Source organism: Ailuropoda melanoleuca, chromosome 16, assembly GCF_002007445.2.
Source record: "Ailuropoda melanoleuca isolate Jingjing chromosome 16, ASM200744v2, whole genome shotgun sequence".
Lineage (NCBI taxonomy): Eukaryota > Metazoa > Chordata > Mammalia > Carnivora > Ursidae > Ailuropoda > Ailuropoda melanoleuca.
The window spans coordinates 70,404,618-70,430,814 of record NC_048233.1 but is presented as its reverse complement, the minus strand read 5'-3'; the positions used below and the strand labels follow the sequence as shown (position 1 = coordinate 70,430,814).

Here is a 26,197-nt window from a genome sequence, read left to right as displayed (position 1 = left end):
ATACCCTTGTCTTCTCTTTCAAATTACCTGTAAATAACTAAAGACTGAGAACTAGACTATCCAAAGAGATTTACGGTACAATATTTTGGCATTTATGGCAAATATTCAGTTGAGTAAAGAAATTGGCAAGAGGAGGGACTAATAGAAAAATGGTTTAACACCCTTCTCTAATCTATTGTTCTAGGACTGAGCTTTTTCTTGGAGTTTCTTTGCACCACTGAGTTCTGTGTCCTTGTGCTTACATAAACCATCCCTAGAACATAATACTTAATCCCCTTTCTAGTTTCTCTAAACTATAGGTAGCATTTTTAAGAAGAAAAATTTGCAAAGCAATTCAATTGCAAAATTCATGTGTTTATTTTTTATTTTTTTTTCCCTCCACTTTTTAGGATTTTCCCACCCACGTCTATTTGACAACAAGGCTTTTAGTGACTCACCAATATCAAGTCCTTTTTTTTTTTTTTAAGATTTATTTGAGAGAGAGAGCACAAGTGGGACGAGCAGGGAGAGGGAGAGAGAATTTCAAGCAGACCACATTAAACACAGAGCCCAATGCAAGGCTCGATCTCAGAACCCTGAGCTGAAACCAAGAGCCACACATTTAACTGACTGTGCCACCCAGGTGCCCCAATCAATATCAAGTCTTAACAAAACATTCAATTTGGTTTTCATACAGATGGAATTATTTTATCTTTCATGTACATTTCATCAGTTTGTATAATTAAAATATTATAATTAATATTTAATTGCATTTAAATGTAATTACAATAACAAGTACATAAGTTTAGGAAACAATACAACAGGCCCTTTGCAAGCTCACATCTCAATTCATGGAAGCAGAGGGGCATATACCTGCTAAAGCATATTAGCAAACATATAGTGTATTGTAGGTATAGGTCATACATTGTAGAGAGAATTGAGAATACCAGTTAATCCAGCACTTCCCTTAAGTGGAGAACACTCAGGAAGGTTTCCATTACATTCCAATTTTGTGTAAATTATTGAAAAAAAATTTAAATCAAAAAGTTTTAAGTTAGATTGTGGCTTTTTCAAATACTTTTTGCTCCCTCATCACTCTCTGCCTCTCTTCTCCACACCCCACCAACAATTTGTAGAATGAAATTGGGAAATTGAATTTTGCTTGAGATGTACCAATGGTATCTTCATATAATATTGAAATTATATTCATATAATATTGAAAGGAGAAAAAGAGGACTGATGTACTTAACTTTGTAGGGCAAGAGTGCCAGCAAAATTTGCTAATTAGGTACGTGATACCTGACCTCTTGTACCAGTTGAGACTGTGGAGAAATTCTGGCCAGATACGGGTAACTGGATACTGAGGAGGACTGTGGTGGTTGGGGCAAGGGCTTGCCCCCAAGGTACTCTCTTCCTTGGAGATATGTAGACTCAGAAAAGGGAAGGCAAGAGAAATGGAGAGAACTCAAGAAGTATTCATCAAGGTTGATGTACCATTCTGACATCACTGAACTGGGGATATCAGTACTAGATTCCAGTGACCAGTGATAAAATCTGTGATTCAGGGTTTGTGAGAAAAGTTTTGGTTCCTTGGTTTTGAGAGGGGCATAGGATTCATAGAGGGGAAAAAAAATGGTACCAGTTCTCTAAGGATGTGAGTGAAAATAGACCGATCCCATGGGAAGAAGTCAAATAAGTTAATATAAGCATAAACCAAAATCCCAATGTGTTAAGAGTTGAGCAAGTTGAATCATTAAGTTTCATACCGGATGCTTCAAATGAAGTTCTCCAATAAATAACAGTATCCTTCCAAATTTTAATATGTGATTAATACTGCAAACTCTTAGAAAATGGTTTCTCTCATGACTCTTCAAATTCCAGATGTGAAATTCTAATTCATTACTTTACCCCTCCTCCCACCGTGGTTTCATTTATCCATGTTGCCTAGTTTTTTTCATGGTTCCCATTTCAGGCACACATTTTTTATTCCACCTAAATATAAAAACTACAATGACAATGTACTCATGATGTCCTTCAGAAATTTATTCCATTTTTAAGTAAATTCAATCAAATACTGTTCTTACCTAAGTGAACCAGAATCTGCTTTCCTGTATTTATCAACCATCAGTCCTGCTTTCCTTGGTCCAATAAAATTTGTTTATGTTTCTTTTACGTGTTAGTCTCTCAAAGATATGAAGAGTTATAAAGTTTCAATAAACACATTGTTGTTGTCTTTGAAAGAAATAATGAATTTATTCTTTCTGGAAAGCTTCAATCCCTTAACAAATACCATTAAGTTATTTGAAAAATTAGTGTTTATTGTTTGAAGTAAAGATTTTTCTTTTAGCCTGTCTTTGCGAATTTTTAAATGCTTTTATATTTCTAAATTTGTGATAGACCAAGAATTGACTTTATTTTTTAAACGTTTTCTCTCCTATTTGTAGTGATTCTTTTTCTTTTTCTTAATATATAACAGATCAAAGAAACCAATGAACTTTTGATAGAGTAACTGGATATAGCAGTTACTAGAAAGTCTCTAAGATGCTATGACATTTTGAGGCAGTTCAGGTGGGTGAGAAAATTAAGAACAATGAGGTGGATTCCAAGTGCAATTGTTGAAAAAATCAATGAACAAAAGTTGTATGAGGTTTGATACAATATAACTTTAATGGAAATAACTCCGTACTTAGTATTATACTAAGAAAGTCTTACATACTTTTTATCTTTTTTTTATCTTATTGCCTGTTTTTATTTCACTGCTTCTGAGATCTCATTCTTTTTTGTCTAAGTAATATTCCATTAAAAATATATACCACATCTTTGTCCTTTTGTCTAACAGTGGACACTTAGGTTCCTTCCATATCTTTGCTATTGTAAATAATGCTGCAGTAAAATAAGGGTGCATATATCTTTTCAAATTAGTGTTTTTGTTTCTTTGGGTAAATAGTAGTGGAATTACTGGATCATGTAGTATTTCTATTTTGTAATTTTTCAAGGTATCTCCATACTCTTTTCCATAGTGGCTGTACAATTTACATTCCTACCAACAGTGCATGAGAGTTCCCTTTTCTCCACATCCTCACCGAAATTGTTATTTCTTGTATTTCATACTAGCCGTTTTGACTGGTGTGAAGTGATATCTCATTATGGTTTTGATTTACATTTCCCTGATGATGAGTGATGTTGAACATCTTTTCATCTATCTGTTGACAATCTGTATGTCTTCTTTGGAAAAATATTTAGGTCCTCTTCCCATTTTTAATTAGATTATGTGTGTGTGTGTGTGTGTGTGTGTATTTTTTTGTTTTTTTTGTTTTTTTTTTTTCTTTTGGTATTGAATTGTATAAGTTCTTTCTATATTTTGGCTATAAACCCTTTATTGGGTGTGTCACTTCTGAATATTTTCTATTCAGTAGGTTGCCTTTTTGTTTTGATAATGGTTTCCTTTGCTGTATAGAAGCTTTTTATTTTGGTATAGTCCCAATTGTTTATTTTTGCTTTTGTTTGCCTTGCCTGAGGTAACAAACGTATCCATAAAGACATTGCTAAGGCTGATGTCCAGGAGATTACTGCTTATGTTTTCTTTTAAGAGTTTTATGGTCTCAGGTCTCACATTCAGGTCTTTAATCCATTTTGAGTTTATTTTTGTGTGTGGTGAAAGAGAGTGGTCCACTTTCATTCTTTTGTATGCAGCTGTTCAGTTTTCTCAACACCATTTATTGAAAAGACTGTCTTTTCCCCATTGTAAATTCTTGCCTCCTTTGTCATAGATTAATTGACCATATAATCGTGGGCTTATTGATGAGCTCTCTCTGCTGTTCCATTGATCTGTGTGTCTATTTATGTACCAATGCTGTACTGTTTTGATTACTACAGCTTTGTAGTATATCTTGAAATCTGGGATTGTGATTCCTCCAGTTTTGTTTTTCATAAAAATTTTTTGGCTATTCAGGGCCTTCTGTAGTTCCATAAAAATCTTAGGATTATTTGTTCTAGGCTCTGAAAAATGTCATCGGTAGTTTCATAGGGATTGCATTGAATCTATAGATTACTTAGGGTGGTATAGCCATTTTAACAATATTAATTCTCCCAGTCAATGAGCCTGAAATATCATTCCAGTTTGTTTCATTTTCAATTTATTTCATCAGTGTCATATAATTCTCAGAATATTGGCCTTTCACCTACTTAGTTAAATTCATTCCCAGGTATTTTATTCCTTTTGGTGCAGTTGTAAGTAGGGTTGTTTTTTTAATTTCTCTTTGTGCTACTTTATTTGTGTGCAGAAATGCAACAGATTTCTGTATATCAATCTTGTGTCCTGCAACTTTACTAAATTCATTTATTCTGATAGTTGTCTGGAGATAGCTTTAGAGTTTTCTGCATAAAATATCATGTCATCTCCAAATAGTGACAGTTTTATTTCTTTCTTACCAATTCAGATACCTTTTTTTTAAAAATCTTGTCTGATTGCTACAGCTAGAACTTTCAGTGTTATCATGAATAAAAGCAGTAAGAGTGGACATCCTTGTCTTATTCTTGACCTTAGAGGAAAATCTTTCAGCTTTTCCCTATTGAGTAGCTATTAGCTGTGGGTGTAACATATGTATGTTCATAATATATTTTGTGTTGTTCATTTGTAAAATTTAATCTCTCTTCAGATATCAAAACTTAACTTTTTCTATTAATACCATGACATATATAGGAAACATGCAGAAAATGTTTTCCATTTATCTCTGAATTTGGGGTATTATCATCCAGTATAAATTTGGTTAATATATTTTAGCAAGGGTAAAGACATTCTATTTTCCCACAAATAATCATTTCCTATTGGTTTAAAAAAAGGAAAAAAAATCTAAGTTTTTATTCAATAGCAAGGTGAGTACCTCTTGTTCCATACTCCTCAGTAAGTATATTTGTTTATCCTTGGCAGATGAATCAGAAATTTTGTTAAAACATCATCGACATAGTCACATATATGTCATCTAAAACCCATTATCCCATATTACTGAAAAAGTAAGGAGAAAACTAAAAATACCATGAGACTTGCTACCTTGATGTTTTCAGTAATTTTTTCTAGAGGTAGGACCAGAGTTTGAAAGGGTAGCTGTATTTGTATGAGGGTTTGGGAAATAAGAAACGGAAAAGACTATACCAGAGAATTTATTTTCTCTCATTTTTTGGCTGAAGTCCCAAACTGAAAGAAGTTGTTTTGGATTTGATCCTACTTCTCGTTTGTAAGGCTAAAAACAAAAAACAAAAAAAACACCCAAAAACCACACATTATAATTCGTTACCAGTGATAACACCCGTATAAGAAACAGGAACACAGAACAACCACCAGGGCCTTTTTTGAAAGCAGAGATCTTAGCTGAGGTAATGCTGCTTCTGCAATACAAACTCCGTCTCTTGGAACCTGAGCACTGTACTTCTGTCCCCCTGAAACTTTTAAAAATATTTGCCATTTAAAAATTTATTTATTTGAGAGAGAGCAAGAAAGAGAAAGAGCATGCGTGAGCAGGGGAAGGGACATAGATAGGGGGAGAAATCTTTAAGCAGACTCCCTGCTGGTTTTGGAGCCCCCACACGGGGCTCGATCTCACAACCCTGAGATCATGACCTGAGCCAAAACCAAGAGTCAGAAGTTCAACTGACTGAGCCACCCAGGCCCCATAATACTTGCCATTTAATATAAATGTGTAGGTCACAGTGATCATCACTTAATTTTCAGTTTCTCATAGCTTTTTTTTTTTTCCCCATACCAGGCTCTGAAATAGAGTGATCTACAATCTTACAGGAACCATGGGATTTTGAATTGTTTACTGATTTTGCTTTGGGGAAATATCTAGCGAAGATTAGAGTAAGGTTTGGCAGGTATAGCTAAATCTGGCTCAGGTGTTTCTTATTATCTGTCACCTCTCTGGTTACCCACTTGAGCAGGACTTAAAGAAAATAGCATTCCACCTTGACTGTAGTTACCTAATTGAAATCATTCAACCCAGTCAATTACAAAGCCCTTCCCTCCCAGAATCACTAGACTTTAATAGAAAAATTGGTTAAACACTAGTTAAATAGATACAATAAAAAGGCAGCTTGTAACTGGTAATGGTGATACAATTGGATCTTTGATATTGTATCACCTTACAGCAAGTGCTGGCTTGAAATCATTGAGAACAAAGTTCCCACGGTCAAGGTTACACACTAAGTCCTTGGATCTTTTTTGTTTGTTTGAATATGTCTCTTGTTCGGAACATACAAACTTGAAAATAGCTGTGTACTTTTCATTGTGTCCAGTTTTTTATAATTACAAAAATAAGTATAGAGTACTATGTAGTTTTCTGGAAGGAAAATGAACCAGCTAAAACCCTACCAGCTAACACCATTAAGCTTCTTCCCTTTCTTCCCTTTATACACCTGCATAGGTGTTCTGCGTCACTGACTTGCAACAAATATTTTATGTTCCATCTTGTTTCATCTCACATTGTATGACCTGTGTTAGACACTAACATATCAAGATGGCTCATATATGTTCTCCAATGTAAATATTAATGAATATTTATAACTTTGTTTTGAATGGTCACAAAATGTACATAAAATGTGCTAATCACACCATAATTTTTAACAGTACCACTACATCTTTGATATTTATCTTGGCTCCAATGTCCTACTATTTTAGATAATGCTACAATGCTTTTATCCCCCTCTCTCCAAATTAGTTCTTCTTGACAAATCACAGGGTGAAAGAATGTGGCTCTTTTATAGCCTTGAATGCATATGACTCATAGGTATGACTCAAGTTGCAACATTGACAGCCAGGTCTAAGTGTCCCATAAGCAGCTAGATGTTACATTTCTAATGCTTTTGTTTTTGTAATCACTGATACTACAGGGAAAATTTCGTGTCATAAGAGGGATTGTTATAGTCAGACCTTAACCTACTCCGAACCTTGAAGAATTATATTCCTTTAAGTCATTGCTACATTAATGATTAAAAACATTTTTAACTTCATAGACTGCATTATGACTCAATTACCCTTATCCTTGTTAATTCTCTTCCTCTGCTGTAATAGTTTTATTGGGATACATTATGAAACTTGTAGAACCATAAATAGTCATGGATCATATTGCATTCTGAAAAGAGTGAATTCTGTTGGAATATAAATCCAAATGAAAAAGGAAACATGCACATTTTAATAAGGAAAGGGGACAATATTACATAATAATTTTTTCCTCTGAAAATCCTTCTGCTTTGTACATTCTTACAAATAAAATATATCATGCTTTAATAATCAAATGGAAAACATCTTTCTTTAGGATATATCATTTTATTATTCAGTGACTCACATATGCTTGAGCAATCTTTGCTTTCCTAAGTTTGAGGAGGAAAAATGTACCTTGCATAGAGATGAATGAAATTAAGGGTCAGAGTTGGCCAATCTGCAATCACAGGCGGAGCGAGCCATTGAGAAGACCCAGCCTTACCTCTTTTTCTCTGTGTGAAGTTGTTTTCTCTCACGCTCTGTGGCCTGGAATCTTGAGACAGGGTCCTTTGTTTTTTCCTCAAGTGATTTTTGTTTTTGAGGCTTACATGTTGGACCAAAGCCTGGGAAATGTGGGTGTAACCAGTACATTCTCTTTTTGGAAATAAATGGGTAGATTACGTCAGCATAATACCAGAAATAAGAATAACTCCAAAGAGCCTATAGGAGTTGGCCAGGGTTTTAGTTTTTTACTCCACCTTGAAGGCTTTGAAAACTGAATAACTGTGTCTCTGTTCTATTCGGTGAGGACATCTGACTATGGCAGTGAGGACACAAAGTTCAATTATAAGGCCCCAAATGTGTGTGTGTGCACGCATGCACACATGTGCTCATGTGTTTGTATATTTAATAACATTGGTGAAGTTTTTAAATTATAAATTAATATATGCCTATTATAAAAAGTGTGTGTTATTAAACTGTGAAGGCATAAGGTGAAAGTTGTCTTCTCATTTGCTTCCCTCCAATATTTGAAAAGTTAGTCAATATTCATATTTCTATATATGTTTTTCTAGAGATGTACTATGTATATATTTCAATACAATTTTGGTGTATCATTATCAGTCATATGTTTTTTTTCTATTCAATAATATACCATAGAACCTTATTATTACCTCATTATAATAACACAAAGTTGTAGTAGATAATATTGAAAACATAGATAAGTATAAAGGAAAAAAAGTGCCTCTTTTTACATTACCAGAATTTTGTTCATTTATATGATTTGAATAACATTTGGATCACATCATATATATTATGTTATAATATGATTTTTCTCTCAGTGTATTTTGAGCATTTCCCCAGGTTTAAATGTTTCTCTGTGACATGATATATTCTGTTTATTTTAAAAATATACCAGGATTCATTTATCTCACCCTCTGTTGTTGGATATTCAAGTTGTTGTCAGTATTTTTTTCAATATTATAAGGAATGCTTGCACAAAAAGCCTTATGCATGTGTTTTCTGATTTCATGGTTTCCAAAAATTGAAATTGCTGACTCAAAGCATTTGAAACTTGTTGAAATATTGCTAAATGGTACAAAGGATCGATAGTGATGGTACATACACCATGGGATCAGCTGTAATATGTTACGAACTACCAATTTAAGATTAAATGGTTACAAATGATTAACTGGCATAACTCTAGCTAATGACCAATTCCTTGTCAAAATGATTTAAGTTTCTAATACAAGACTATTATGAAATATGCTAAAATATTATAGCATACATAAAATATAATATTGAGTAAAAAATAGCATTTTTATACATTTCTACCATCTTCTCTGTCATTCCATGTATCCTCAGGGTAGACTGGGATACGTTATAGTAATAACTTGCAAATCTCAATGACTTAAAAAAGGAATTCTTATTTTTCTGTTTATGTTAGTATTTACTGTGGTGTCTGTGGCACTGCTTTTCTTTATAGTCACTTCAGGACCCAGGCTGCAGAAGCAGTCCTTTTTTTGACTTTAACGGGTCTTGTGGCATAGGGAAGAGAGGTGGTGGAACCATAGATAGCCTTGAACTTGTGCTCAGAAGAGACACACATTACTTTTTTGTAACTCATTAGCCAAAGTGAGTCAAATTGCCATTCCTCACATCAGTGGGGTAGAGAAATATAATTGTCCCACTATGAGAGGCAATACAAGCCACGTGGTGAAGCCTGCTTTGAACATGGCAGGAGTGTTCAATTCTCTCCCATGGAGTAAGAGCAAATATTTTGGACCAGAATAGAATCGATCCACATCCTGATTCTGGAAGGGTTTTAAAATTGGGCAAGGACTTTGACATTATCCAACGCTATATTGCAATGAGAGTACAAGTCTCCATTTGTTCGAAAGCCTTCCAAGCCCTTGTGTTAGAGGTAATATATAAAATGAGTGATTTCATATGATGAAATCTCTACAGTATTCGGTAAAGTATGCAAACTTTTATCTTACCCACAGAGACTTTTTATAAATTATAATCCCTCCCCCTGTCTTTTTTTTCTGATTGCTATTGTGTAAGAAAGCAATCACATTTCAAGAAAGGTTAGCAGGGTAACTCTCCTCAAATGTAAGGTCTGTACAAAGTCTCCTCTGTGTATATCCAGAAATGCTCTTTGCAATTTAGAGAAGAGTGGGGAAAACTTTTTTATAGCCCTCTGCAGCTTTTTATGATAAAAATCCTTCCAGTACATGTGTTGATTACAAAACCATCTCTTCCTACAAAATCCATTCTCTCTCTGTTTTCTCTCTCATTATCAGGAGCATCTTCAAATAAAACTTCTCTCTGATAAAATGTTACAACATTGAATTTTGCAGTTTAAATGTTTCATATTATATCAAGGGATTCAATATGACCCAGTATTAAATGGGCAGAAGCATTGAGATTCCTGGCATATTTTAGGAGGTAAAATGGCTAGGTGACATGAGAACAAAAGTAGAATATCTAAGGTCCTATGCATATATGGCATGATCGCTAACTCTCAATTCCTATTTATCACCCTTGTGTGCCTCATATAAAACAGTAATTTATCCAATTCCAGTGTCTGGAGTCAGTTATACCTCACATTCTAATCCTCTCTCCTTCCCAGGTGGTAAATCTTACTTTTTGTCTCTTATTGTGTGATGTGAATGCTGGAAAATCTAAAAGATTTTAAATCATGTTTTTAATGTTCTCATACCTTGCTATTGCTATCTGTAGAATTTTCCTTTGCTTCTGCAAATGGACATGTTTTCATGGAGGGAAATTTATTTTAATTTTAGCTTCAATTCACACTGAGCTAATGGAGGATAGCATTGTAGCTTACCCTCTTTTCTGTTTGCTTGAGTTTTTGCAAAGTAGACATTCAGGATTTTCTGTATTGCTTGTCACTTAAGATAATGGATGCTTTGTTGCTTGGTGGTGCTGGCCCATATTCTTCTCAGGGTCCAGGGAAAACTAAATTCAAGAACTTCAGTGCAAGCTCTCCCCATCATCTAGGTCTGAGGTTATTGATGATGTTTCTTTTTTCATTGAATTATCGTAAGGCCTTTGTACATTTTAAGCTCTCTCCATAAACAGCTCTCTGGTCATGGAAGATTGAATATAGCTACAGTAATATAGTTTCCTCCAGGGAAGGAATCTAATGGGGTAGAAAGGGGGGAGAAATGAAAAATGTCTCATTAAGCTTGTTCTGCAGGCTAATGTAGACATTTGTAATAGAAACATCATTTCTGGCGTTGGAATGTGTTTCAATGGTTTTCAAGCTCTCTGCTCAGAAATATGAATGGACTTGGAACATGTGTTCCTGAGTTTGCCTACACGTGAATAGTATATATTCAGGAGCAAGCACGATGATGGTCAGTGCTCTACTGTAAGAATGGAGGCATTTTGTGTATTTCCAGGAGAGAGATGCATGTCTTCTGTTTACTGCTCTCTCTCAGGAACTTATTTAACTTACTGCTTATTTCTCTTTGGCTCCTCAAATTGCTTATTCTTATGACTTTCCAGTACCACAGATTTGTACAGAAGGGCTTGGAGTGTCTATACTTTTCTCCATTTCCAGTTTTTGAACCATTACTCCTTTATCATTACATTAAAAATAAAATTCCTTTGAAGCTCATACTACATAGTTAAGTTAATCTCTTGTTCTTCATTTAGGAAATCTTGTTTACTTATTTACTGAAGTTTTGGGTATGTGGTCCATTGTCTCCCTCTCCACCTAGACACTATGCACCATCCTGAACAAATTCATAGGATGTTTGTGAAAAGCACACCCAACATCATAGCTATACTATTACTCAATATCCATTAGTATGGTAAAGGAACTACCAATAGGTTTTGGTGACTCATTCTCATGAAACATGGTAAAATATGTGACGTAGCTTCACTTATAAAACCTAAATTTGTGAATATATAAAAACAATTTGTGTCATCATAGTTACCTTTTTGTTTTACTCTCAGTACACCTGATTTTTAAATGCCATGTCTACCCATTTGCTTTTTTTGTCTTTATTTCTGTATTTCTGTTGTCTACATTTTGCTTCTAAAAAATACCTATTTCCATGGCTTCTGTGATGCCATTTACATGAATCCATTCAGGTGGTCATAACAAAATACTGCAGACTGGGAGATGTCAGCAAACATCTATTTTCTTACCGAGTGGAACCAAGAAGTCCAAGATCAAGGTGCCCTCGGGGCTGGTTTCTAGTAAAGGTTGTCTTCCTGGCTTGTAGATGGCCATCTTCTTGCAGGATCTCTTTTATGTTTGTGTGTCAAGAGGGAGAGACAGATAGAGAGACAGAGAGAGAGAGAGAGGGTGGGGGTTGTGAGTGTGCTCTCCGATGTCTCTCTCTCTCTCTTTTTTAAAGATTTATTTACTTATTTTAGGGAGCGAGAGAGCAGGAGGGTCACAGGGAGTGGGAAAGAGAATTTAAAGCAGACTCTGCAGTGAGTGGGGAGCCTGATATGGGACAGGATTTTATAACCCCAAGATAACAACCCGAACAGGAAGCCAAGAATAGGATGCTTAACTGACTGGGGCACCGAGGCACCCCGGTGTGTCTCTTCTTGGGAGTATACCACTCCCATCAGTTCAGAACCCACCCTTTTGACCACATTTAACCTAAATCACCTCCCTAGAGGTCCTATGTCCAAATAAGTCACAGTGGGTGTTAGTGCTTAAGCTTAAGGATTGGCAGGTGGGGGGTGGGGGGGAGAGCGTAATTCAGTCCAAGGGGCTATTCTTTACAGGTTACAATACAAATTTCTTAACTTCCTCTGAGAGCTACAGTTCATTATGCTTATTTTAAAGATAGGAAAATTGATTACATAAAGATCATGACAAGGATTGCTCTTCATCTGTAAGACATTATGTGCATAGTATCTTAACAAAATAAGGGGCTTAGTTTTCTCAAGTCATAGGAATTCCAAAAATAAGTCCATACCTGATATAGCGACTAATAAAGTCATCAAGAACATAGACTCCTCTGCATCTGCCCAACCAACCGTGGTAGTGCTGTGGTGTTTATTTCATGCCCGGTACCTCATGGGATACGATATCAAGATTACTATTATACCAAGAGATTCCTATTACACTATTACATTACCTACAAATGGAGACTCTTTTATTTCTTCCTTTCTGACCTGTATGCCTCTTATTTCTTTTTCTTGCTGTATTCCACTGGCTAACACTCAAAGTACTATATGAGATCAGGGAACAAGCAAAAACTAATTTTGACTCTGTTATTTTGATTCTCATTTTACCATTACAAAGCTATTCTCTTTCCTTTTGGGATCCAAATATATGATATTTGGATTATTGAACCAAAAACTTATGAAACTCACTATTTCTGCATTCCAATCGGGTGTATTTTCTCCTCAAGGAATCACTGAGTGAGGGGCTCCTGGGTGGCTCAGTCAGTTAAGCATCTGCCTTCGGCTCAGGTCATATCTCCGAATCCTGGGATCAAGTTCTTCAAGGAGCTCTCTGCTCAGTGGGGAGTCTCCTTATCCCTCTCCCTCTGCCCCCTACTCATGTTCTTTCTGTCTCTCTCTCTCTCCCAAGTAAATAAATAAATAAATAAAATCTTAAAAAAAAATAAAAGGAATCACTGAGTGAAAAGTCTTTGATTTTCTCTGGCACTCAGGTCACAGTAGTGAGACAGAATAAAAACAAAAAAAACAAAACCCCAAAGATAGTGGTGAGAGTGCACATCCTTGCTTGTGCTCAATTTTAGGGGAAACACTCTCAGTCTTTCACCATTACAAATGATATTAATTGTAGGAATTTTTTTGCAGATTAGCCCTTATCAACTTGAGAAAGTTCTACTCTTTTCTGAGATTCTTATCATGAATAAGTACTGAATTTTGTCAAATACATTTTTCTAAAGTAATTAATATGATTATGTGATTGTTTTGCCTTGGCTTGTTAATATGGTAGATTACATTAATTGTTTTTTGGAATATTAAGACAGTCTTGAATCCCTAGAATATACCCTACTTTGTCATAGCATAAAATTATTTTTATATATTGCTGAATTCTTTTAACTAATCTTTTGTTAAGGATTTTTGTATCTATATTCATGATAGATATTGGTCTATAGTTTTGTTTTGTTTTCCAACTGTTTGTCAGATCTCAGGGTAATACTTGCCTCAGAAAATGATGTGAGAAATATTCTATCCTCTACCACTTTCTTTTTCTTTTTTTTTCTTAAAGATTTTATTTATTTATTTGACAGAGAGACACCCAGCAAGAGAGGGAACACAAGCAGGGGGAGTGGGAGAGGAAGAGGCAGGTTCCCAAAGGAGGAAACTGATGTGGGGATCGATCCCAGGGATCTGGGATCACCCTGGGATCACGCCCTGAGCTGAAGGCAGACTCTTAACGACTGAGCCACCCAGGCGCCCCTATCCTCTACCACTTTCTACAAGAGTTTGTGTAGAATGAATGGTAATTGTTCTTTAAAGTTTTGTTAGAATTCTCCATTGAAACTAGTTCAAGGATTTTTTTTTAATTTGAAGGATTTTTTAAATTATGAGTTCAATGTCTTTAGTAGTTATAAGTTATAAGCTATTCAGATTATTTTGTAGTTGGTGAATTGTGTTGGATTGTGCATTTGAGGAAATTTACCATTTTATCTACGTAGTCAAATATTTATGTGTGTAGAATTATTCTCTCTTTTTTTAAAAAATAGTATTCTCTTAATATCCCTATAATGTCTACATGGTCTGCAGTGGTAACCATTGTTTATTGCTGACCTTGGCAATTTATGTCTTTATTTTTCAGTTTTGCTAGAGGTGTGCCAATTTTACTGATCTTTTAAAATAACCAGTTTTCTGTTTCATTGGTGTTTTGTATTTTTCTGGTTTTTAAAAAATTGTATTTATTTATTTGAGAGAGAGAATGAGCGAGCATGAATGGAGGGGCACAGAGAGAGAGGGAGAAGCAGACTCCCACTGAGAAGGGAGCCCGATGCCAGGCTCGATCTCAGGAGCCTGAGATCACGAACTAAGCTTAGCAAGACACTCAACCGACTGAGCCACTCAGACACCCTGTATTTTTCTGTTTTTTAAGAACATTGATTTATGTTCTTATCTTTATTATGCCCTACCTTCTGCTTTTTGGTATTTTTCTTTTTCTTCCAATTTCTTAAGTTGGGAACTCAGTTTATTGATTTGGGATTTTTCTCTTTCCTGATAAAAGTATTACAAATTTCCCTCTTAACCTTGTGTTGGCTATGTTTTACAAATTTTGATATTTTGTATTCTCTTTATCATGCAGTTAAATGCACTTTTAGTCTCCTTTGAGCAAGACGTTTCTTTGCCACTTGTATTTAGAAGTACGTTGTATAATTTTTAAGTATTTGAAGATTTATGTTATCTTTTATCAATTTTTAGTTTGATTCCACTATGATCAGAGAATACACTATGTGTAATTTTCAATATCTTGATTTTTCACAGTTTATTTTATGGTCCAGAATATGGTTTATCTTGGTAAATGCTTCATGTAAGCTTTAAGAAATATATATTCTGCTGTTATTCAGGAGAGTGCCCTATAAATACTGATTAGATCCTGTCCAAGGGTGGTATTGAGTTCTTCTGTAACATTGCTGATTTTATATCTAGTTATTCTATCAACTGTTGAGAAATAGGTATTGAAATCTTTAACTATAACATTGGATTTGTCTATTTCTCCTACCTGTTCTATCAGTTTTTCTTCACATATTTCAGAGCTCTGTTGTTTGATTCATACATATTTAGGATTGCCAGGTCGTGTTTGTAGATTCATCTTGAAAATCCACTGAAATTCTTTTTAGTTCCAGTTTCCTCTTCAATGAAAGAACAATGATGGAAAGAAACTCAAATCACAGGGTTATTGAGAGAATAAAAAGATGTGAAAATATTGTCTGAACTGCAATGTATCAGATTAGTGTCTAGAGGTATTATTATCAAATGGGGATGGTAGACAATATTATTAATAACAAAAGAGTATCTTTATCTCTCTTAAGAAAATTAAAGTTTATACCCTATTATTTCCCCACCCAGACATATAACACATTTTTATCAATTTATTGGGAGTATAAAATACATATAAAAATGTTGGTGAATGTTCTTTTGCCATATTAGGTGCAAAAGGAGATTAATGGAAGAAAGGTCCTATACTTAGACCTCAAAACATTTGGGTATCTGAGGTGTTATAACACAGAGACAGTATTTTCACTGTAATATTTTAATTGAGTGCAGACTAGAATTGCAAACTCAAATATGTGCTAAGGTCTGTTTTTTATCAGAAATGAGTACAGTTGAATGGATTATTAAATGAAAATAACAATGGCTTTGGGGCATTATAGATAGTAATTGACATTCACCCCCTCTTTTTAGCATTCAATAATGACTTCAGAGACATAAGAATATTAAAAGGGGGACTGCTGGTGCTTAGCTTCTGTACTGTAATGCTGTCAGGGAGAGAATGCAGGTCCAGTATGACAGGCAGAATTATTAACTGTCCTACATGATTCCCATCTTCTGATACAGCTGCCCTCTGTTATCTGGAACTTTGAACTAAGATGAGATTTTACCCTATGGTTAGATTATGTTATACAACAATGGTGATGGGAGTTGGCAGATGCAGTTAAGATCCCTAATCAGTTGACTTGGAGTTAATCAAAAGGGAGATTGTCTTGGGTGTGCTTCATCTAGTCAGGTGAACTCTAAAGGACTCATGCTGTCCTTGTATATAGATTCATAGTGGTAGAGACACTCTCCTGCTGACCTTGAAGAAACATGCCACCATGAGTTCTACAGCCACAAGTAAATGAATTCTGCCAATAGCAGTATAACCTTAGAAGAATACCCTGAGCCGTTGATAAGACCCCCATGTCTAGCTAACATTTTGATTTCAGCCTTGTAAAACCCCAAAAAGAGAACCCATCTAAATTTGCACAGATTTCTGACGTACAGAATTTGTGATATCGTTCATACATCTGATTGGAGATAATACTTAGTTTATGGAAGTTCAACCACTTTTTTAGGATGAAATATCTTGAAACACCTTGTTTGCTAACTGGCAATATAATCTGGAGAAAGGATAATTTTACAGTTATCCTAGTTTCCTTCTCTATTTTCCTTCATCCACTCTCTTAACCTGTTGACCTTCTTTGCTGAACTCCCAAATATTCCAGTTTAGGAGGCTCATATACTCTATATCCCCAATTCTTGAGTCAACTCTTATCTATCCAGGGAGTCTGAGAACCTCATTTCTAGCCACTGTTATGGAGGTTGTATAGGGACACTAGTTCATTTTCCCCTAGTGCATGATAGTTGTGAATTAGAATCATTTCAAATGCTTTGACACAAATAAAGGCAAAAGTGGAAAATAGACATTGTCAAGCCTGAGTTTCTACTCTCCATCCTTGAATTCAGTACATTTCCTTTAGAGAACTATGACAAGTTGTAGTCATTTCTTTGCCTACATGTTTATTGACTGTGCCTCCTCATAGGTGGTAATGTCCATGGAGACAAGGAGTGTGTCTGTTTTGTTCTACCAATAACTAGAGCCTCGTGAAGAACTTGGCATAGAGTAGCTCAATAAATATTTTTTTGAATGAACACGCTATCATCTAATGTGCCTGGTGTGTGTTCTGGACCTCCTTCCTTTGTCTCGTTTCTCCTCCGTGTAATCAAAAGGTTACTGAACAAGTACAAATCATAGCCTGAGGCTTAAGGTATTTATAATTTAGTTGAAATGAAAGGGAAGTCATTACTAAGAGTCATTCCAAAAAAAAAAAAAAAAAGATACTTACAGCTCAGAGAATTAGTACTAATGAGCCAGGGGAAGGATTTACTCATGTGGGCTAAAGGAATCAGGGACAGCTTCATAAAAGTAGTGAGTTAAAAATGAACTCAGAATATTAGGTGAACGTTTAGGAGGAAAAAAGTATCTGGAGCAAAAGACATGATTTTATCAGTTGATTGACAAATGGTTTACAGTGGGTAAGCTTCCATCAGCTGCTGTATTTATGTGGGCTTTATTATTATTATTGCAGATAGTTTTCAGGTAGTTGTGGCTACATAAAAATCTAGTCATGCATTCATGAAGATAATGTTCTATTAAAAAAAAAGAACTAAAGTTCCTATAGTTTTCATATATGAATCAACTTCTAGACGCTCATTTTTCATCTTCAGTATAAGACCCTTCCCTAGACACAAGCAAGCACGTGAGCACACACAGACACCCGTCCGTTGTCTTGTGTTTTGGTCTGACTTGAGGATTGTATCCTTTCTAAAAAAACACATGTATGACACACTAAGTACCAATTTGATTTTCCTTGATGTCGTTCTGTTTATGTAATAACCAGACCATGACCAACTTCTTTAATGAGATTTAACGAGATCCATTGGCTTAGCTTAGACTTATCAGAAACAATGATGCCTTATATTAATGAAAATTATTAGAAGTCTTTATTCCCTGTCATTAATTGAATTCTCATTTCATTGTTACCATTGTTCATAGAACAAAGGAAAATCCATCAAAATATAAATTATCAATGTTTCCAGGCTCTACTGGTATCTAGTGAATAAATAAGTTTTATTTTACTTTGTGCTAATTCCTTTTACCAGCAGAACTTGAATATGGATTTTTCTGTCTGTTGTGATCATGTTCACTCTTTCTTTGTAAGGAACAGGACCCTTTTTAAATTTCTGAAGCCATACTATTTTATATACTGGGATATACACACACACACACACACACACACACACACACACACACACACACACATATACTGTATATGTATACATATATATACACACACACATATACTGGGATATATATATACACACACACACACACGCACATATATATACACATATTTTTCTTTTCTTGTTAATTAGTGTAGCATAGTAATAACAATTACAGAAGCAAAGTAGGATTAACCCACAAGGCCAAATGACAGTCTTTATCTGTACCAATCCTATTAGAGCTCTCACTGGGAGATGAAAAATATAACCCAGGGATTCCCTAAGAAGGCTGTAGATTGTAAGCCTGTAGATTTCTTCTGCTGGGTTCTCTGTGCTGGTTCAATATCTAGTGCTCAATTGTCTTATATTCAAATATAACAATAAATATATTTCTATATTCGTTAAAAGTTATTCTTCATTATCTTTTGGTGATTTGACTCAATTTCAAATTTTGCACTTGAATCAAAACTGAACCAGATAATGTTAAGGAATATTTCTTTTTTCTTTGCACAGTACATATTTTTTTTAGAAACAGCTCCTTAAATTAAGAAAAAGAAACAGTATGAGATGGGAGAAAGTGAAGCAAGTGTGAATTTGGTCACATGAAGGCACCCCACCTTTCCCTTGCAACCATGCCTCTTGCTCTTCAGAAGAGATTGACCATGCGGTGATGGAGCTATATAGGATCAGTTGCATGGTTTATTCCCTCTCATAACAAACTGCAAATATGCATGGAAATTCATTAGCAAAGTCAGAAATAACATGGGAGAATCTGTAGGAAACTCAGCATCTCCCACTTGGGAGCCATGTTTCTCACATAGGACATCCCTTTCCACCCCACTCCCCAAAGAATATGTCAGTTCTTCCTCTGGATCTCGGGTGTGCTGTTATTGTTGCTCTTACTGTACTGTGTTCAATGTATGTGTCTACCTGTCTGTGACTGTTAGATCATTGAAAAATAGGATACATTCTGATTAATTTTTATCATCAGTATCTTTCTTAGAATCAGCCTCAACAGTGAACATTCCAAAATAAATTGTGTTTGTGGAGAGGTGACACTACTGATGGACTTCCAGTAGGCTATGAATTTAAATTTTTGTTTTACCCAGTTTCATATGTAAAGATAAGCATGTACAGATCAATGAATGGTTGGATGGATGGGTGAATGGATGGATGCATGCTGAGATAGAGAATCTAGGTGAGGCTCATTGTGCGATGTCTGCATGCCAGACTTTGTGCTAGGCATCAGAGTTACACTACACAATCGGATTGTTTTTCCTAGGGCCCCCTGCATTTATCCAACATAAGCCCTAAAGTGTAACCTGACATTTGGGAAAGGCATATCCTCCCAGGTAGGTGGAACTAAATGTCTTATTTAAAGCTGAAATGCTCTACCTTGGCCATGAATTGACACTAATAGAATTGACTTGCCCAGACATTCACAACTTTGTGTTTTAGTGTTATTTTCAGGTGAAGTAGAAAATAAGAAATGAAATATGTAAATTGCTGTTTCCAACAACATAGTGTTGGGGGGCGGGAATCAGTGGTCTTAATAAATTGTGACTAAGTGTTGGTGTTCAACTAACACATATCCAAACCCCTTCCCCAGGAATTTAGTCACACACCCTGAGCTGACCTGAAAGCTCTCTGTTGTACTGAAAGATTGATTGTAAGAATGAGGAGAATTTAGTACAGAATAAAAGTGCAACTGTCTATGGGGAGGGCTGCTGGAGACAAGAACCTGCAACAGAGAGGCTGGGGAATGAATTTTTCAATGTGGATAATGAAGTGTGGTGTTAGTGGAAGTCAGTGATAAATAGCAATGTGTATAATAGAATGAACTTGGGTAAACTTGTCACCTCACACTTCCAAGTGACCACCAGCACAGGTGAAAGGTGAAGTGCATAAATGTTACTCTTACCCTTTGGTAGGAAAAAAATGCAATTGTATTTTTTTTCTGGGAAAGATGTGGTGGGAATCTATGAAGCAGCAGGAGGAGAGCTGTTGGAACACAGAATATTCATTACTTACATTTATATATTCATTCCTCGTGTAAAATGTGCTTTCCTAGAACTGTTTCCATAGTTATAGCAGTCTCCATCTTTTTTATATTCATGATTGTTTTATCATTACATAGGTAATTTGAGTACATAGAGTAAACTTGGGAAGAACAGAAAAGAAAGTAAAAGTCCTTCCAGTTAAAGATAGATAATCGTTGTTAATATTTTGGGATATTTTCTACCAGACGGTTTTTATGTGAAAATTTTACTAACAGTTGTACTCATACTATATTTACAATTTTCTCTTATTTTCCATCTAACACTTGAGTAGTTTTGAGCAGTTACTAGAAATGTAATAACTTTAACTTTCACTGTGCTTATTCTGTTCTAGGCACTGTATACATTACGATGCAATTACTACAACCACCAGAAGAGGCAGGTACTATTATTATCTTCATTTCACAAGTGCGGAAGTTGAGGCGCAGAGAGGGTGTCTTTCCTAGTATCACATGGATAATAAACACTGGAGTTGGCACTTAATACCAAGCAATCTAATTCCAGAATCCATAATCTCTTATCTGGACATCAAATTAGGGGTTGGGAGGGGTTTTCTGTAAATATTTGAGGTTCTGTAGGTCTTATGGTGTCGGTCTCAACTACTTTGTTATGCTATTGGAGAAAATGACTATAGATGAGATATAAATAGCTACATGATAGGTATATGATTGAGCATTTCTGTGCTCCAATAAAATTTTATAGGTGCTGTAAATTTGCTCTAGTTTTCATGGGTCACAAAATATTTTTAAATGTTTTTTTCTACCATTTAAAAATGTAAAAACTATTTTTAATTGGAGACTAAACAAAACCAGGCTGCTGATAGTAGTTTGTAGATACTTTCATTAGATCAATTGACGTGTTATTTACCGTCAGGAACATCTCCAGTACTTAATATTTAGGTTGTTTCAAACATAGAATGTTTGCTTCAAAGAAAATTGACCAAGATAAATGGTGCTATGATGAATATCTTTGTGCATGAAACTTTTACTCTTTTTATAATATTAAGTACTTTATTTTTTAGTTTAATCACCCAATGCTCATCATAGCAAGTGCACTTCTTAATCCCCATCCCGTTTCACCCATTCCCCCAGCCCACCTCCCTTCTGGTGACCATCAGTTTGTTCTCTATAGTTCAGAGTCTGTTTCTTGGTTTCTCTCTCTCTCTTTTTCCCTTTGTTCATCTGTTTTGTCTCTTAAATACCACATATGAATGAAGTCCTGTGGTATTTTTCTTTCTCTGACTGATTTTGCTTAGCATTATACTTTCTAGCTCCATCCACGTAGTTGCAAATGGCAAGATTTCATTTTTTATGGCTGAATAATACTCTATTTTACACACACACACACACACACACACACACACACACACACCACTTCTTCTTTATCCATTCATCAACATTCATCAATCCATGAACATTTGGGCTGCTTCCATATCTTGGCTATTATAAATAATGCTTCTATAAACATAGGTTTTCCTGTATCCCTTTGAATTAGTGCTTTTGTATTCTTTGGGTGAATACCCAATAGTGCAATTGTTGGATCTTAGGCTAGTTCTATTTTTAACTTTTTGAGGGACCGCCATACTGTTTTCCACAGTGGCTGCACCAGTTTGCATTCCCACCAACAGTGCACAAGTGTTCCTTTCCTCCACATCCTTGTCAACACTTGTCTCTTGTGTTGTTGATTTTAGCCTTTCTGACAGGTGTGAAGTGATATCTCATTGTGGTTTTGATTTGCATTTCTCCCAATGAGAAGTGATGATGAGCATCTTTTCATGAGTCTGTTGGCCATCTGCAGGTCTCTTTGGAGAAATATCTGTTCATGTCTTGTGCCGATTTTTGATTGGATTATTTATTTTTTGGGTGTTGAGTTGTACAAGTTCTCTACATATTTTGGATACTAACCCTTTATCACATATCATTTGCAAATACCTTTCCCACTTCCATAGGTTGCCTTTTAGTTTTGTTGATTGTTTCCTTCACTGTGCAGCAGTTTTTTATTTGGATGTAGTCCCAATAGTTTATTTTTGCTTTTGTTTCCTTATTTCTTTGAAAGTTTGGTAAAATCTGCCTGTGAAGAGATCTGGTCCTGGACTTTTATTTGTTGGGAGTTTTTTTGTTTTGTTTTGGTTTTTTTTGATTACTGATTCAATTTCTTTCTTCGTAAATGGTCTATTCAAATTTTTTGTTTCTTCCTGTTTCAGTTTTGGTAGTTTATGTGTTTCTAGAATTTATCCATTTCTTCTAGGTTGTCCAATTTATTGGCATAGAGTTTTTCATAATATTTTCTTATAATTGTATTTCTGTGATGTTGGTTGTTATTTCTCCTCTCCCATTTGTGATTTTATATATTTGGGTTCTTTCTCTTTTTTCTCTTGATAAGTTCTCCTAGAGGTTATCAATTTTATTGACTTTTTTTTTTTTTGTAACAAGATCCTGGTACCATTGACATGTTCTTTTGTTTTTTAGTTTCTATGTCACTTATTTCTGCTCTAATATTTATTATTTCCTTCCTTCTCCGGGTTTTAGGTTTTGTTTGTTATTCTTTTTTCTAGGTCCTTTAAAGGTAAGATTAGGTTGCTTATTTGAGATTTTTCCTGCTCCTTGAGGTAGGCCTGTATTGCTATAAACTTCTCTCGTAGAACCACTTTTGCTACATCCCAAAGATTTTGAAGTTTTATGTTCTCAATTTTCATTTGTTTCCATGTACTTTTTTATTTCTTCTTTGCTTTCGTAGTTGACCCATTCATTGTTTAGTATCATGTGGTTTAATCTCAATGTATTTGTGGTCTTTCTAGATTTTTCTAATGGTTGATTTCTAATTTCATGGTTTTGTTGTCAGAAAAGATGCTTGGTATGACTTGATCTTTTTTGAATTTGTTGAGGCTTGTTTTGTGGCCTAATATGTGATCTATTTTGGAGAATGTTCTGTGCGCACTTGAAAAGAAAGTGTATTCTGCTGTTTTAGGATGTTATGTTCTGAATATATCTTAAATTAATCTGGTCCAGTGTATCATTTAAAGCCATTGTTTCCTTATTGATTTTCTGTTTAGATGATCTGTCCATTGATGTAAGCAGTGCGTTAGGGTCTACTATTTTTGTGTTATTATCGATTAGTTCTTTCATGTATGTTATTAACTGTTTTATGTATTTTGGTGCTATCCTGTTGGATGTATAAATACTTATAATTGTTATATCTTGTTGTTGGATTGTCCCCTTTATTATTATGAAGTGTCCTTCTTTGTCTCTTGTTACAGTCTCTTTTAAAGTCTATTTTGTCTGATTTAAGTTTTGCTACTCTGGCTTTCTCTTGACGTCCATTTGCATGATAGATATTTTTCTGTCCCTCACTTACAATCTGCAGCTGTCTTCTAGGTAGCATATGAGTGGGTCTGTCATCTTATATCTTTTGATTGGAGCATTTAGTCCATTTATATTCAAAGTAATTATTGATAGATGTGTATTTATTGCCATTTTATTACTTGTTTTTTGGTTGTTTCTGAAGATTTTATCTGATCCTTTCTTGTCTTTCTCTCTTTCATGTTTTGCTGATTTTCTTTCATGATATATTTGGATTTCTTTCTCTTTATTCTTTGCATACTTATTAGTGATTTTTGATTTGTGGTTACCATTAAGTTTGTATATAACATATTCTGGGTATAGCAGTGTATATTATGTTGATGGTTGTTTAAGTTTGAACCCATTACTCCTCTCCTACCCCTAACCTAAATTTTAGGTTTATGATGTCATGTTTTATATCCTTTTATTTTGTGAGTCCCTTGACTGGATTTTTAAAGAAATATTCATTTTTGCTGATTTTGTATTTCCTACCTTCATAAGTTATTTTTGGTCTTTGCTTTCCACTCAAATATTCCTTTAATATTTTTTGCAGGGCTGGTTTAGTGGTCATGAACTCCTTTAGTTTTTGTCTGGGAAATTCTTTATTTCTCCTTCTATTTTGAAAGATAGCTTTGCTGAATAGAATATGTATGGCTGTAGGTTTTTCCCACTCAGCACTTTGAATAGATCATGCACTTCTGGCTTGGGAAGTTTCCACTGAAAAATGCACTGAGAGTTTTAGGGGGTTGCCTTTGTATGTAACTGTCTCCTTTGTCTTTCTACTTTAAATTTTTTTTTCCTTTATCACTATATTTTGACATTCTAATTACAGTACGTCTTGGTGTAGATTTGGTTTTGTTGATTTTGTTGGGGGTTCTCTGTGCCTGCTGGATCTGGGTATCTGTTTCCTTCCCCAAATCAGGGAAGTTTCAGCTATTATTTCTTTAAATAAATTCTGTGCTCCTTTTTTCTCTCTTCTTTGTCTAAGACTTCTATAAATGAATGCTATTATGTTTCATGGAGTTCCTGAGTTACCTAAGTCTATTCTTATTTTGCATAATAATATTCAGCTTTATTACTTCCCATTACTCTGTCTTTTAGGTCATTAATTCATTCCTCTGCTTCTTCCATCTGCTGTTTATTCCATCAAGTATGTTTCTCATTTCAGTTATTGAGTCCTTTATCTCTGCTATTTATTCCTTATATTTGTGTTAATGGTCTCACTGACGTTCTCCACTATTTTCTCAAGTCCAGTGAGTATCTTATGAGAATTGCTTTAAATTCTCCATTAGGAATGTTACTTATATCTGTTTTGCTTGGATCTCTGGCTGTGGCCTTGTCCTGTTCTTTCATTTGGAACAAATTCCTCTGTCTTCTCATTTTGTCTAAGTCTCTGTGCCTGTTTCTCTGTTAGGAAAGTCAGGTACATCCTCTGTCCTTTAGGGAATTGGCTTTATGAAAAAGAGGTCCTGTAATGCCCTGCAGTCAGTGTAGTGTCTGATGTTCTCCAGGGTCCGGAGCTTCTAGGATTGTCTCCATTGTGTGCTGTATGCACTCTGCTGTTGTGTCTTGATTGCTTTATCATTCAGGACTGTCATTTGCAGAGGCTTTCTTTGCTGTGGTTAGTGTTTGGTCCTTGGCCTAAATGTGGCATGTTTTAATGAGGTGTGCTCAGGTCTGCTTGTGAAATGAGACCTGTCACTGCTGCAACCAGAATCAAGGACTCTCAAAACTCCCACATCAGAAATGTGGTTCACACATAAGAACTAGGAGCATCGGTAGGGGAAGAAAGGGATAAAGAAAAGGGGGGTAATCAGAAGGGGGAATGAAACATGAGAGACTATGGACTATGAGAAACAAACTGAAGACTTCAGAGGGGAGGGGGTGGGGGAAGGGGATAGACTGGTGATGGGTAGTAAGGAGGGCACGTATTGCATGGTGCACTGGGTGTTATATGCAACTAATGAAGCATCAAACTTTACATCAGAATCAGGGGATGTACTGTATGGTGATTAACATAATATAATAAAATAAAATTAATAAAAAAAAAAAAGAAATGTGGTTCACAGGGACTTGAGCTGGTCTTCTGGGGGAGGGGCCCACTACATTGGGATTGAGGCAGTCATGACTGGGAAGGTAGGTTCTTCCAGAGTTTGGGGGGAGTTCTTGGTGTAAGCAAGGTAGGTTCTTCCAGAGGTGGGGGGGGGTTCTTGGTGTAAGCAAGTCAACATTGGTAGGGAATGCAGGTGCTGGTTCCCACGTGTACTCTGTGTTTATGCTGAGGGCCGAGGGAGGGAAATGGTACCTGCCAGTTCCTTTGTTCCCATTGGAGTCTCTCCATGAACTCTGCCTGTCTGGGACACACTTTGAGATGAGTAACCTCTCCACTGTGTGCCCCTGGTATTTTTCAGATTGCTGTTTTACACTGTATGTCCAAAGGCTGCTTGCCTTGCGTTTTCTGCAAGAGCCATCCCAATGTCCTCAGAGCCCTGCCAGAGCCAAGCATGCTGACCTTTAAAACTCTAGGTTTCAAGGCCCATGGGTGGCATTAACTCATGAAATTTGAGCTCTCTCTCTTTCTAGGA

The 26,197-nt window shown here is 35.5% G+C and overlaps 2 long non-coding RNA genes across 2 annotated transcripts in view; one reads left to right on the top strand and one right to left on the bottom strand.

Moving 5' to 3' along the window:
• LOC117796738 overlaps positions 1 to 26,197 on the top strand; it is a 455,682-nt gene that overhangs the window by 142,644 nt on the left and 286,841 nt on the right. The window lies entirely within an intron of this gene.
• LOC117796736 lies at positions 8,273 to 25,511 on the bottom strand. The gene is made up of 4 exons (XR_004621393.1): positions 25,370 to 25,511; positions 14,202 to 14,206; positions 9,709 to 9,713; positions 8,273 to 8,290 (listed from the first exon to the last, which is right to left on the bottom strand). It is a non-coding gene; the product is annotated as an uncharacterized LOC117796736 (long non-coding RNA).